This window comes from Stegostoma tigrinum, chromosome 22, assembly GCF_030684315.1.
Source record: "Stegostoma tigrinum isolate sSteTig4 chromosome 22, sSteTig4.hap1, whole genome shotgun sequence".
NCBI classification, from domain to species: domain Eukaryota; kingdom Metazoa; phylum Chordata; class Chondrichthyes; order Orectolobiformes; family Stegostomatidae; genus Stegostoma; species Stegostoma tigrinum.
In genome coordinates this window covers 36,417,910-36,432,022 of record NC_081375.1, presented here as the reverse complement: position 1 = coordinate 36,432,022, position 14,113 = coordinate 36,417,910, and the positions used below count along the sequence as shown (strand labels likewise).

The 14,113-nt window shown below is 41.5% G+C and overlaps 1 protein-coding gene across 3 annotated transcripts in view; it reads right to left on the bottom strand.

Moving 5' to 3' along the window:
* The window catches only part of LOC125463633 (glutamate receptor ionotropic, NMDA 2C-like), a 149,734-nt gene that overhangs the window by 80,108 nt on the left and 55,513 nt on the right, over positions 1-14,113 (bottom strand). The gene's annotated exons all lie outside the window — the stretch shown is intronic.

Sequence of the window (14,113 nt, the reverse complement as noted above, 5' to 3'; positions counted from 1 at the left end):
ATCTTTTTTGGAAACACAAAACACACAATGCTGTCGAGTTGATTTTAACAATAAAGTGAAAGTTTAAGATGCAAAAGAATTGAAGATAAAATAGAATAAAACAAACTATTTTCATAAACACAAGGATTTTGAAACATACTATAAAATAAAATCCCACTAATCTCAAAAGCACTCCTTTACATCAGCATAACCAGAGAGAGTTACCTGTCTGTCACCTCTACAGGACTTAACCTAACTGTGATATCAATTCCCAGACTGGAGAATCAGACAGCCTTTTCCTTGAGTTTTCATACAACTGAGCTTAGTCTTTCTCAGCTTTAAATAACCCGTTAAGGGTTTTAACCAAACGCTCTTATCTGGAACTTTCAAACTGATTCCTTACACTGAGGTAATAAAATGTGAGGCTGGACGAACACAGCAGGCCAAGCAGCATCTCAGGAGCACAAAAGCTGACGTTTCGGGCCTAGACCCTTCATCAGAGAGGGGGATGGGGGGAGGGAACTGGAATAAATAGGGAGAGAGGGGGAGGCGGACCGAAGATGGAGAGTAAAGAAGATAGTTGGAGAGAGTGTAGGTGGGGAGGTAGGGAGGGGATAGGTCAGTCCAGGGAAGACGGACAGGTCAAGGAGGTGGGATGAGGTTAGTAGGTAGCGGGGGGTGCGGCTTGGGGTGGGAGGAAGGGATGGGTGAGAGGAAGAACCGGTTAGGGAGGCGGAGACAGGTTGGACTGGTTTTGGGATGCATCCCCCTCTCTGATGAAGGGTCTAGGCCCGAAACGTCAGCTTTTGTGCTCCTGAGATGCTGCTTGGCCTGCTGTGTTCGTCCAGCCTCACATTTTATTATCTTGGAATCTCCAGCATCTGCAGTTCCCATTATCCCTTACACTGAGGTAACCTGTTTCTTAACAGTTCTAAACTATTCTACTCTTTGGAAGCAACTGTCTCACATATCCAGCTTCAGCCACGACATCTGTAAAACTGAAACCAAAAGGTTTTTCTTCAAACTATGGGTGCTTCTCCTAAGCCAGAAAAATTCCAGAACCTTCTACCTGATACATAATGCATAACTGTTCACTCTGTTTGATTGTAAAAGTCACCCAGTGAAAACAAAATCCAGGAAGTCTCTCATTTTTAAAAAATAATAAATGACCATGACTATAGAAATACTTACACATAATGACTAAATTTTTTTCGTAGATATTGACAACTCACATGCTAGTATTTAAAAATCCAATCTCTAAAATAAAAGATATTAAAATATATATCATATACCTTACATCACACCATGTGCAACAAAACCTCCCCTGATTAAGTCAGAGGTTGGAATGAACAGATGTTGAATTTCCAGCCACCAGCAGAGTGCCACTTAAGGGCATTAATAAGTTAATTGACATCCATCTTTCTGAGCCCACTACAATGTGAATGCGTGGGTATCATGCACCGTTGGAAAGGTGCTGAGGAATACATCAGAAAATGTTCTGAGAAGTGTCCCAACCTGAAATGTTAGCTTTCCTGCTCCTCTGACGCTGCCTGTCCTGTAGTGTTCCTCCAGTTGTCTCTGACTCCAGCGCCTGCAGTTCCTGCTATCCCCGGCTGCTGAGCAATACATATTAGTTTTGCTAGTGGCCTCTGGGATGATGGTGGAGTGGTGTATCCTCATGGTCAGGCACTCTGTGCATGATCAAAGAACCTGGCATCATATAGGAACTGAAGGCTACCCTTGCCCTTGTTCCACCTTACTCATCTGTGACTTGGAGCCTCTCTATGATTATGGGCCTCAAGTGTGTTCAGTGCCATCAAGCGCTGCCAACATCCTCATTGGCACATATGCTGTCACACTCTGAGTAGCTGGGAGATCTTGGCAGGCTCGACTTCTGCCACCTTGGACTCCAGTCATGGACTCAGCCTCATTGCAGCCAATTACTGTTAGCTCTCTCCACTCCACGTGGAGTACTGACTGAGTTTCTGTGCTAGTTATTTGACCAAAAGATGATTTTCCCACGGCCCAACAAAATCCTGGCTATTCCATAACCTGACCTTTGCATAGAGGTGATATATCCATTCACCTTTATATCCCAACCCTCATGTTATAAATGCTAACAATGAATTAGACTCACTGAATTTTTTGGAACATCACATTTTGGTTATCTGTGTACAGAACCCCAAAAATCTCTTTGGACTTTCCACTATCGCAGCTTTTTACTATTTAAATACTCAATTCTCTCTGTTTTTTTCAGTCCAAAATGTAAACATAACACACAACGGCAGTGTTAAATATCTGCTATACTTTTATCTAGTCACCTATTCAATATTTCTTTGTAATTTTGTATTCCCAGCTGAAGTATTTACTATACTAACAATAGTTGCATCATTGGCAGACATGAATATAATGTGAATAATTCAACTCCCAAGAATTGTTGCAGGCCCCATAATCATTTTCTTTAAATTCAAGTGCATGCCCATCATTCTTTACTCTGTTTTGTGCTGTCTAACCAATCAGCTATTTCAATCATTTGCTGCCAATTTGCTATGTTTAAAGTCACAGAACATGTTAACCATTACCCATGCATTCCTGAGTTTATTCACTTACTGTTACTACTCCAATCTTGGTTTGTGCTATGACATCCAGATCTGCTAAATGTAATAATATCTTCATTCCTTTTGTCTGTAACTATTGCACTGAGACCCACATTCCATATCTAACTGATCTTGAAAGGCCACAATAATCGATACCCATGCTTTAGGACACCACTGAGCATCCCATTTTCACCATCAAGGCTGTTGGAAATAATCACTTTTCCATGAATTTCTTTAAATAGCAGACATTTGATCCAAAAGGGTATCTTTTCCTGGAGCCAACTGACTCAAGGACAGAACCCTATTCATATATAAAACCTCAGCAGAATCTAGCAATATGAAGGTGAAAACTGATGGTCTGATTTCTGTCTTCAAACTGACTTTCTACATTTTTAAATACAATTTGTTAAAGTCTATGATATTATTTTCTCTATGGAATGTCTGTCTAGTATTGAAATCTATCAGAGTCTGACCATGCCACAAAGACATTTAATGGATCATCTTTTTCTAAATTTTAGATATGAAGCTGACTGGAAGATGAAAATCTTGACCAGCCCTTAAAATACTTTGCTTCTGATTTTATTTCTGTTCGGTATAACTTGTTTTGTATAGCTTGGCCATAGCTTGTTTTGTGTTCAGTAAAGAAATAACTCATCCACTTATCCTCTCCATTTTCCCACCTGTCACAAGGTTCAGATTCAGAGAATATCAACATTCATATCTTGACAGTTTATCCTTGCTTTCAGGGTAACTCAGATTACAATCTTCTATTTGAAAAACATTTTCTGTTTTCAAGTTTCACCTTTAGGGAATCATTCTGTTCTGCTATGTTCATTCTGAAGTGAGATGAAGTGGGAAACCAGATTCCAATCCCTTACTTAATTAAAGGTTGCTTCAAATAGCTGTTCAGTGGTACTGAACTCCAGTGTTGCTAAAAAAAAAGCTATGTTTTTTCAAAGCTTTTCTTCCTGCTCTCATTTGGATATTCAAAGGAATAAAACTGCACAGAGGTTTCATTTCTACACAAGAGAGTGCTGACTGTTGGCATGTGGATTGTGATTGATAGAGGTGTTACTATGGAGTTGCATGATGACTAATATTACACCAGCACTATAATTCATCAATCACATTACGCATTGTTTGAGAGGCAGAATGTCGTCTTGGCGAACAGCTGGTGTGAGGCTAAATATGTGGGCCGTATAAGCCAAAGATTGACAGATTGCATCAAACAGCATGTCCTTCTGACTGTGTTTGCAACAGGCAAGATACTCACCATATTCAACCAGCCTGGTCATGCAAAACGCAAAATGCAATGTTCAACTTTAGATGTGATTTTCACAATAATACAGCTTGCCAAATAATTCTGAGTGTGCTCGGAAATAAGACAACCAAATTAAGATTATCTGTGACGATATTGTAGCTTTAAGAGTTTTGTCCTGTTTTCTTTTAGAGAGAGACTAGGGGACAGGTACCAAGAAGTCTATTGGAAGATGAAGAACTTGTAGCTTTGGGTCTAGGCCCGAAACGTCAGCTTTTATGCTCCTGAGATGCTGCTTGGCCTGCTGTGTTCATCCAGCCTCACATTTTATTATCTTATAGCTTTGGGTGCTTTTTTTTTGAAAGTTGGAACAATAGATGCAGCCTGAATGGGTGTGGTCAAGCTCCTGCCCACAGAAGCAGAATTTTTTTCCATTTAGCTTTCAACAGTTGCTGTTGAAGTGTTGAAGAAGAAAAAGCTATTTTCCCTCTCTCAGTTGCAGCCAAAAGCTGGAGGTTCTCTGCCTACAAGAGAGCTCCATGTGAGACAATCTATGTTCTGAACTGGCTTTTGCCATGGATGTTTTTATGGGATGTTACTATATTGGAACAGTTTAATGATAATACTGACTGTATCTATTACTCTTAAGTTTTCCAGTGAGTTAAGTTATTTCAATTGCTTCTTTATTTTGTTGTATTTTAACTATAGTGGATGAATAAATCTTTAAATCCGATAGTTTGATCAAACCAATTCACCATGTGAAATAAAAGACGTTAACACTTACCACTCACTGACTTTGAGTCCAATAATCCTAAACCCAACCTGGAATTAGAGATTTTGATCCTGACAAGTGCCCAATTTGTTTTGGACGAGACCAAACCCCCTCAATATATTCATGAGATAGTCTAGACCCTAATTTTTTTCTTACCTTAAAAGTTAAACACAAGCTGTTGTATTCCAGATACTGGTCCGGAGGGAGGAGGGTAACTTCTTCAGGTTAGGCATCCCTGGAAGAGGCTTCGCAGTGAGGTTAAAATAGTATCAGAGATAATGGGAACTGCAGATGCTGGAGATTCCAAGATAATAAAATGTGAGGCTGGATGAACACAGCAGGCCAAGCAGCATCTCAGGAGCACAAAAGCTGACGTTTCGGGCCTAGACCCTTCATCAGAGAGGGGGATGGGGGGAGGGAACTGGAGATTATCTTGGAATCTCCAGCATCTGCAGTTCCCATTATCTCTGATACTATTTTAACCTCACTGCGAAGCCTCTTCCAGGGATGCCTAACCTGAAGAAGTTACCCTCCTCCCTCCGGACCAACCTCAGGGAATCTCTCCGCCTCCCCCTCTCTCCCTATTTATTCCAGTTCCCTCCCCCCATCCCCCTCTCTGATGAAGGGTCTAAGCCCGAAACGTCAGCTTTTGTGCTCCTGAGATGCTGCTTGGCCTGCTGTGTTCATCCAGCCTCACATTTTATTATCTTGGAATCTCCAGCATCTGCAGTTCCCATTATCTCTGATACTATTTTAACCTCACTGCGAAGCCTCTTCCAGGGATGCCTAACCTGAAGAAGTTACCCTCCTCCCTCCGGACCAACCTCAGGGAATCTCTCCGCCTCCCCCTCTCTCCCTATTTATTCCAGTTCCCTCCCGCCATCCCCCTCTCTGATGAAGGGTCTAGGCCCGAAACGTCAGCTTTTGTGCTCCTGAGATGCTGCTTGGCCTGCTGTGTTCATCCAGCCTCACATTTTATTATCTTGGAATCTCCAGCATCTGCAGTTCCCATTATCTCTGATACTATTTTAACCTCACTGCGAAGCCTCTTCCAGGGATGCCTAACCTGAAGAAGTTACCCTCCTCCCTCCGGACCAACCTCAGGGAATCTCTCCGCCTCCCCCTCTCTCCCTATTTATTCCAGTTCCCTCCCCCCATCCCCCTCTCTGATGAAGGGTCTAGGCCCGAAACGTCAGCTTTTGTGCTCCTGAGATGCTGCTTGGCCTGCTGTGTTCATCCAGCCTCACATTTTATTATCTTGGAATCTCCAGCATCTGCAGTTCCCATTATCTCTAACCCCGTATTCCAGATGCAGTTTGTTTGGTCAAACTACCAGATTTAAAGCAAAACACACTTTATTCATCCACTATAGTTAAAATACAAGAAAAGAAAGAAAGAATTCGAATAGCATAATGCTGTTTGAAAACTTAGCAACAGAATAATGCTAGTAATTAACTGTTCCAATACAGTAATGTCTCATAAGCACACACTTAGCAAAAGACTTGCAACTCCCATTGTACATAGAGAGCCCCCACCTTTTGGCAGTAACCGCGAGGGAAAAGATAGCCTTAATTTCTTAAGACCCCAATAGCAACTATTGAAAACTAAGCAAACAAATTCTGCTTCTGTGGGTGGAAGCTTGACTATACCCATTTAAGCTGCTTCTAATGTTACAACTTCTTAAGAAACCACTCAATGCTTCATGAGTTATTCATCTTCCCATAGACTGCTTGGCACCTGTCTCCCAAGGTCTCTCTTAAAAAAAAAAGACAAAACACATGTCTTAAAGTCGTAGCATCATCACATGTCAGTCAATCTCACAATGTGAGGAACTTGTGGGTACTGGAAGTTGCTTATATTAATACAAGGGACTCCTCTCTTTGCAAATGTGCAGAAAGAGCATGCATTCACTGAATCTATGTTAACACAACAAAAAAGGTGACAACCATTCTCTAGTTTATCATGGCAATATCTCAACTGGAGATAACCTACCTGGTTTAAATTTAAACAAAGAAAGCAGTTAATTGTCAATCATCACCTAACTGCTACATCTGCAACATCTACCAATCAGATTCCATTTGCCAAAGAATTAACACTGTCTTTTCATAAATGTGAAATGTTATCCCCTTTTATGTTGGTATACTTATGAATGTCCTCCTGATGAATACTTTTCAACAATCTTTGATAAACTGTCTTATTTTGCAATACAAAAGACTTAGTTAAAAATGCAACATTGCAAATTATTTGGGGTTCTAAAGGAAAATCAGATTGATTTTGAAATGTTAACTGCATTTCTTTCCCCTCACATACTGCCAGACCTACTGAATTTCTCCAAGACCTTGTTTTATTGAAGATCTCCAGCACGTGCTGGATTGTACTTGGCTTTTATTACAAATATCTGTCCCTTCTCTTGCCAGAATCCAAAATCCAACAAGTTCAATTTATACTCCTTTCAGCTCCTTGAAAAAGCACTGTGACAAAAACAATACTTTCAAGGAAACTTGCAAAATTAACGTTGGATGTTACTTTCAGGGCTGATGATGCACTCCAGCCTCTGTGCGGGCGCCCGTCTTTATACATATTTTTAATTAACATGTTTGGTCATGTTTAGCCTGACAGAGTCATACTCACGGAACCATACTTTACGGACACCACCATCACCATCCCTGGATATGCCCTGTCCCACTGGCAGGACAGACCTGGTAGACCGGGCAGCACAATGATATACAGTTGGGACGGTGTAGCTCTCGGAATCCTCAACATTGACCCCAGACCCTATGATGTCTCATAATATCAAGTTAAAAGTGAGCAAGGAAGCCTCCTTCTGAATATCACATACCGTCCTCCTTAGCTGACGAATCAGTATTCCTCAATGTTGAACAACACTTAGAGGAAGCACTGAGGATGGCAAAGGTACAAAATGTACTCTGGGTGGGGGATTTCAATGTCCACCGCCAAGAGCGGCTCAGCAGCAGTAGTACTGATCGAGCTGGTCAGGTCCTAAAGGACATAACTGCTAGACTGGGTCTGCAGCAGGTGGTGAGGGAACCAACAAGAAGGAAAATTATTCTTGACCTCATCCTTACTAATCTGTCAGCTACAGTTGAATCTAACCATGACGGTATTGGTAAGAGTGACCATTGCACAGTCCTTGTGGAGACAAAGATGCGCCTTCACGTTGAGAACAAGCTCCATTGTGTTGTGTGGCACTATCACCATGCTAAATGGGACAGACTTCGCACAGAGCTACCTACTCAGGACTGGCCATCCATGAAGTGCTGTGGACCATCAACAGCAGCAGAGTTGTACTCCCAACACAATCAGTAATCTCATGACCCGGCATATTCCCACTCAACCATTACCATCAAACCAAGGTGTCAGCCGTGGTTCAATGAGGAGTGCAGGAGGGCATGTCAGGAGCAGCACCAGGCATACCTGAAGATGAGGCATTAACCTGCTGAAGCCACCAAACAGGACTACTTGCACATGAAACTGCAAAAGCAGCAAGTGATAGCCAGAGCTAAGCAATCCCATAACCAAGGGATCAGATCAGAGCTCTGCAGTCCTGCCCAATCTAGTCATGAATGGTGGTGGACAATTAATCAACTCACTGGAGGAGGAGGCTTTACAAATGTCCCCATCCTCAATGATGCACAGCCCAGCACATCAGTTCCAAAGATAAGGCTGTAGTGTTTGCAGCAATCTTTAGCCAGAAGTGGCGAGTGGATGATCCATCTCGGCCTCCTCCAGTGATCTCCAACATTACAGTCTTCAGCCAATTCAGTTCGCTCCATGTGATATCAAGAAATGGTTGGAGACACTGGATACTGCAAAGGCTATGGGCCCTGACAATATTCCAGCAATAGTACTGAAGACTTGTGCTCCAGAACTTGCCATTCCCATAGCCAAGTTGGTCCAACACTAGTATCCACCCAACAATGTGGAAAATTGCCCAGGTATGTCTTGTACACAAAAAGCAGGACAAATCCAACCCAGCCAATTACTGCCCCATCAGTCTGCTCTTGATCATCAGTAAAGTGGTGAAAGGTGTCATCAATAGTGTTATCAAGCAGCACCTGCGCAGCAATAACCTGCTCAGTGATGCCCAGTTGGGTTCTGCCAGGGCCACTCAGCTCCTGACCTCATTACAGCCTTGGTTCAAAACAGCTGAATTCCAGAGGTGAAGTGAGAGCGACAGTCCTCAATATCAAGGCTGCATTCAACTTAGTGTGGCATCAAGGAGCCCTAGCAAGACTGGAGTCAGTGGGAATCGGGGGCAAACACTCCTGTGGTAGGAGTCATCCCTGATAAATAGGAAGATGGTAGTGATTCTGGGAGGTCAATCATCTCAACTCCAGGACATCTCTGCAGAGGTTCCTCAGGGTAGTGCCTAGGGCCAACCATTTTCAGTTGCTTCATCAATGACCTTCCCTCCATCATAAGTTGAGAAGTGAGCATGTTCGCCAATGATTGCACAATGTTCAGCACGATTCGTGACTCCTCAGTTACTGAAGCAGTCCACGATCAAATGCAACAAGATCTGGACAATATCCAGACTTGGGCTGACAAGTGGCAAATGACATTCATGCCACATAAATGCCAAGCTATGACCATCCCCAATAAAAGACAATCTACCATCATCCTTTGACATTCAATCATGTTACCATCACTGAATCCCCCACTATCAACATCCTGGGGATTATCATTGACCAGAAACTCAGCTGGATTCACGACATTAACAGAGCAGCTACAAGAGCAGGCCAGAATCTAGGAATACTTCGGTGAGTAACTCACCTCCTGACTCCTCAAAGCCATAATCCACAAGGCACAAGTCAGGAATGTGATGGAATACTCGCCATTTACCTGGATGAATGCAGCCCCAACAACACTCAAGAAGTTTGGTACCATCCAGGAAAAAGTAGCTGCTTGATTGTCACGACATCCACAAGCATTCACTCCCTCACACTGATGCTCAGTAGCAGCAGTGTGTACTATCTATAAATGCACTGCAGAAATTCGCCAAAGCTCCTCAGACAGCACCTTCCAAACCCATGACACTGCCATCTAGAAAGACAAGGGCATCAGACGGACGGGAACACCACCACCTCCAAGTTCCCCTCCAAGTCACTTACCATCCTGACTTGGAAGTATATCGCCGTTCCTTCATTGTCACTGGGTCAAAATCCTGGAAGTCCCTCCCCAATAGTATTGTGGGCCAACCCACAGGTGGAGGACTGCAGCGGTTTAAGCCGGAAACTGTACCAGGAAAAAAACTATCAATTCCATTACAACTGCACCTACAGAATGTCAGTTGTCTAGCCTTTGGCTCTATATTCACCACAACATTTCTATATTTACTAATTCACTTAATTGCACTCCTCACCTTTGCCCTTGTCCATAGTAAACCCATTCTTCTTTCTTACCACAACTGTTCCCTTGGTACAGACCTGATCATAGACAGACATAAATGGATATGGGAGACAACAGGTTTAGCTATTCATCACCAGATATGGCTGGACCTTACAGAACACTTATCAGGTTTCATTATCATTTGCTAAAACTGCTCACCACTCCAGGACTTGCTCGAATGCAAAGTATGCAAAGAGCTCACAGGTATCTTTATCACTAAGATAAAAACAATTTGTTCAATTGCCTCTGCCACTCCTTCCCTTCCACTTGTCTAAATGCCCACTTAATGCTCCCCATTCCCTAATCCTAAAATTGTATCTTTCTCTATTTTCTCCCCTCTCTCCCCTCAAACCCTCTGCAAACTCATTTTGTCCAAGCATCTCACCACCAGCTCCCACAATCCTATTCCCATTTAACTGCTGATCACGTAACTTCCACTCCTGGTCCCCATATTAGCCAATATTGTTACTAATTCTCTCTTCAGTTGTGTGTGTCAATTTATGTTGATCTTTGTTTTGTTATTAAAATGAATATTTATAAAGTGAGATCTTGTCCCTTGGTTTTGTCTATTCAGATCACTTGGTAAGTTTGATTCTTTTAGATTATTGATCTCCATGGTGTTCATAACAGTCTAATAAATTTTGCTTCATAACATTCCTGTGAAATGATTGGGATATTCTACTACATTAGAAGGTGTTATATAAATGCAAGTTGTTGTCACTGAATGCATCTCAGCATGCAACAGATTGTTCTCTGCACTGCAGAAAATTATTTCCAGTGAAATATCACTATGTACAATAGATATTTATTTATAAAGTGCCACTGTCTATAATAGAGCAAATTCTGTAAATTGTCACTATTTATAATAGATCATTACTTCTAAAAACTAAGAGCCTGCAATGCAGCATTACTTCCAGCACAATGCTGCCTATAATAGATGATTATAGGTACAGATGACTATGGTGGGCCATTCACTGCAAAACATTTTTTGATTATACTAAATGATTGCATCTATGTTGCCAAAGTCCATGATAACTCCCTCCATGCAAAGTATCACTGTCTATAATAGATCATGAACTGCAAATGAGTTACTATCTATAATGGATCATTACCTCCAAAAGGTTCCTCTCCATAATAGATTATCAGCTAAAAAGGGTCTCATTCTAAATGGATAGTTACCTGTAAAACTACTCTCTATTATGGGTCATTATAAGTATAGGGTCATTGAATTTAATGAATGGTTATCTTTAAAAATGTCACTGTTTGCAATGGATTATTATGTCGACTGGGTTCACAATGGACCCATTTACCTGTCAAATTTCACTGTCTATAACAAATCATCCTCTGAAAAATTTCACTCTCTGTACGGGATCATTACTTGTAAATCTTCGTAACACCGAAAGAACTGCGGATGCCGTAAATCAGGAATGAAAACAGAAGTTGCTGGAAAAGCTCACTAGGTCTGGCAGCATCTGTGGAAAATAAATCAGAGTTACTGTTACGGGTCCAGTGACCTTTCCACAGGACAGTTCCAAGGGTCACTGGACCCGAAACAGTAACTCTGGTGTATTCTTTACAAATGCTGCCAGACCTAGTGAGCTTTTCCAGCAACTTCTGTTTTTGTACCTGTAAATCTTTACTGTCTATGAAATATTGTTATCTTGAAATACATTTACTTGGAACGGATCAACACCTATATTGTGTCCTTGTAAGCACAGGATCACAGACCGGCATTAATCCTCACATTTAATGGGTCATGTTTCACTAACTTCAAAAGTTCATTGTCTGTAATGGATCATTAACTGTGAAGTGTCACTGCCATATTTAATTGTTATCTATAAACAGTCACTGTCTCTCAGGGATTATAATCTGCAAATGATCATAGCTTTAATTAATCATTATCAACAAAAGTTCACTATCTATTGCAGAATTTAGATGTCTGTAAAAGAATATGGTCACTGGCCTCTGTCATAATGGGTTAGTGGGCACAAATGATCCTTATCTATGTAGGATCAATAATTGAAGAAAGCTGCTCTATCAAAACCTTAAAGGGTTACTGTGTTAAATATCACTAAGAGTTTTCACTGAACAGCAAAGATATAATATTTGAATGTGCAGTGCCTGTTTTCTGGTTGCCAGTAGATATGGTTGTCCAAGTAGTGTCATATGTTAGGTTGGTGATTGCCCATTTTGGAGTTCAGTACTCTAGTTAATGTATCTCAGAATCACACAAGGCTGAACTTGCATTGATCAACAAGAAGGACCATCCTATTTCCACAGAATGTTACTTATTGGGATCAACAACCAAATATAGATTAGTTACTGATTGATTTCTAAAGGCTGGTAAGACAATTAAAAAGGAAAAATAAAGACTTTCATTTGTGTCGCACTTTTCATAACCACTGGATCTGTCAAAGCATTTTGCAGGTAATGAAGTACAGCCATGCTGTTGTAATGTAAAGAATAGAACAGCAACACTCTGAAGCAGCAATGTGATCATGACCAGGACATCTAATTTAATGATATTGATTGAGGAATAAATATTGGTTGAGGTACCTAGGATAGCTCCATACTTTTCTTCAAATGGACTCTTTTACATCCATTTAGTTGGTCCTAATTTAACATCTCATTTGAAACACACAACAGGCTACATTATCCAGGAGTGGCAATCTCACACAGATTGGGAATACTGGTGGAAGAGACAGTGTGCTGGGTCAAAGTCTGCAGTGTCTAAGGAGTTTGTGAAAGGTATAGCCAATGTATCCTCTGCATTGTCGGTTGAAAAGTTACTTAACAGCTACTCAACTGTTAGGCTAAGTATTTAATTGTCTGACTTTCCCTGAGAAATTATTTAGTTATTGGAAGTGGACCTCATAAATTCTCCAATTTAAATAGATTCTTTTTGGAGAATTCCAGGCAGAGGCAATTTCCCAACGGAATCTTTAATTTCCTGGGCAATTCCCCAGTGTTTGCTACATCGAGGAATCCGCAGGGTTGCTGTGCACAACTCCGATTTGCGATTCAGAAACCAGAACAATTTTACTAGCTCAGCATTGGAAAATCTGTGCCAACCTTTGGAAATGCAGTGAAATGTCTGCTTTGATTTTTGTGCTGTAGCTCTGGAATGGGCCTTGAACCCAGAATCATGTGATTCAGAGACAAGAGTGTTGCCTACTGAGCCAAAACAATCATGTAAAATACCATAAACACTTCGTGTTCTCCAGAGTTCTTTAAAGTTGCCAAAGTCTGTAGGAAGTAGTATGGTGGCTGCAAAGGGAATTGATCCGAAACATGTGCATGATAGTAGGTGTTTCCATTGGAATGCATCATAATGGGAAGAATGCACAAAGGATTTGAAGAAAATAAGCTTCTAGAAGGAGAAAGGAGGAGGGAGACAAGTTAAAAAGGAGGAAAAAGGGAGAAACAGGAGGCTATTTCACCCAAGAAGCAATTTGCTACCTTGAATCTCAGTGAGGAAAGACATATCTATGCTTCCGTAAGAATGAAACACTGTGAAATCTGCCACAGCTGCAATTTCAGACCAGGGTAAGAATACCACTGCTACTGGCTGAGCTGGTGATCAAGGCCTTAAGCTTTTATCTACCAGCTAGGCTGGGGCAGAAGATATCTGTAACATCACCCTGTTGCCATCCTTTGTTGTCTGACAAGATCACTGAAACCCTCTATGCAAAGAAAGCTGACTACACTTCAGCCTCTCTAGTCAGACAACAACAGATGGAGTGAGCACGTGACTTCCGAGGATTGCAGGCTACCCCTTGATGCAGATCGCTCTTGAATGCATATGCACCACTCTGCAGAAACTGCATGTCAACTCATTACCACAATCAAAAGGGATTACATTCCCTCAGAATCTAGTTAGCATGTAACTCCGCACAGTGTATCCATGAGGACAGCATTCACTATCCTGGGGACAGTCACCTTCATTCTGCAGCAGACTACTATAACGTCTGAATCATCGTGAAAAATCAAATAGTCGCTACTGGGTTGTGAGCTGTATGTACTGACCACATGGCTGATGTCTCTAGTGTGAAACTCATGCATGTGTGCAGTATGCTTACAATGAAAATCCAATGATTA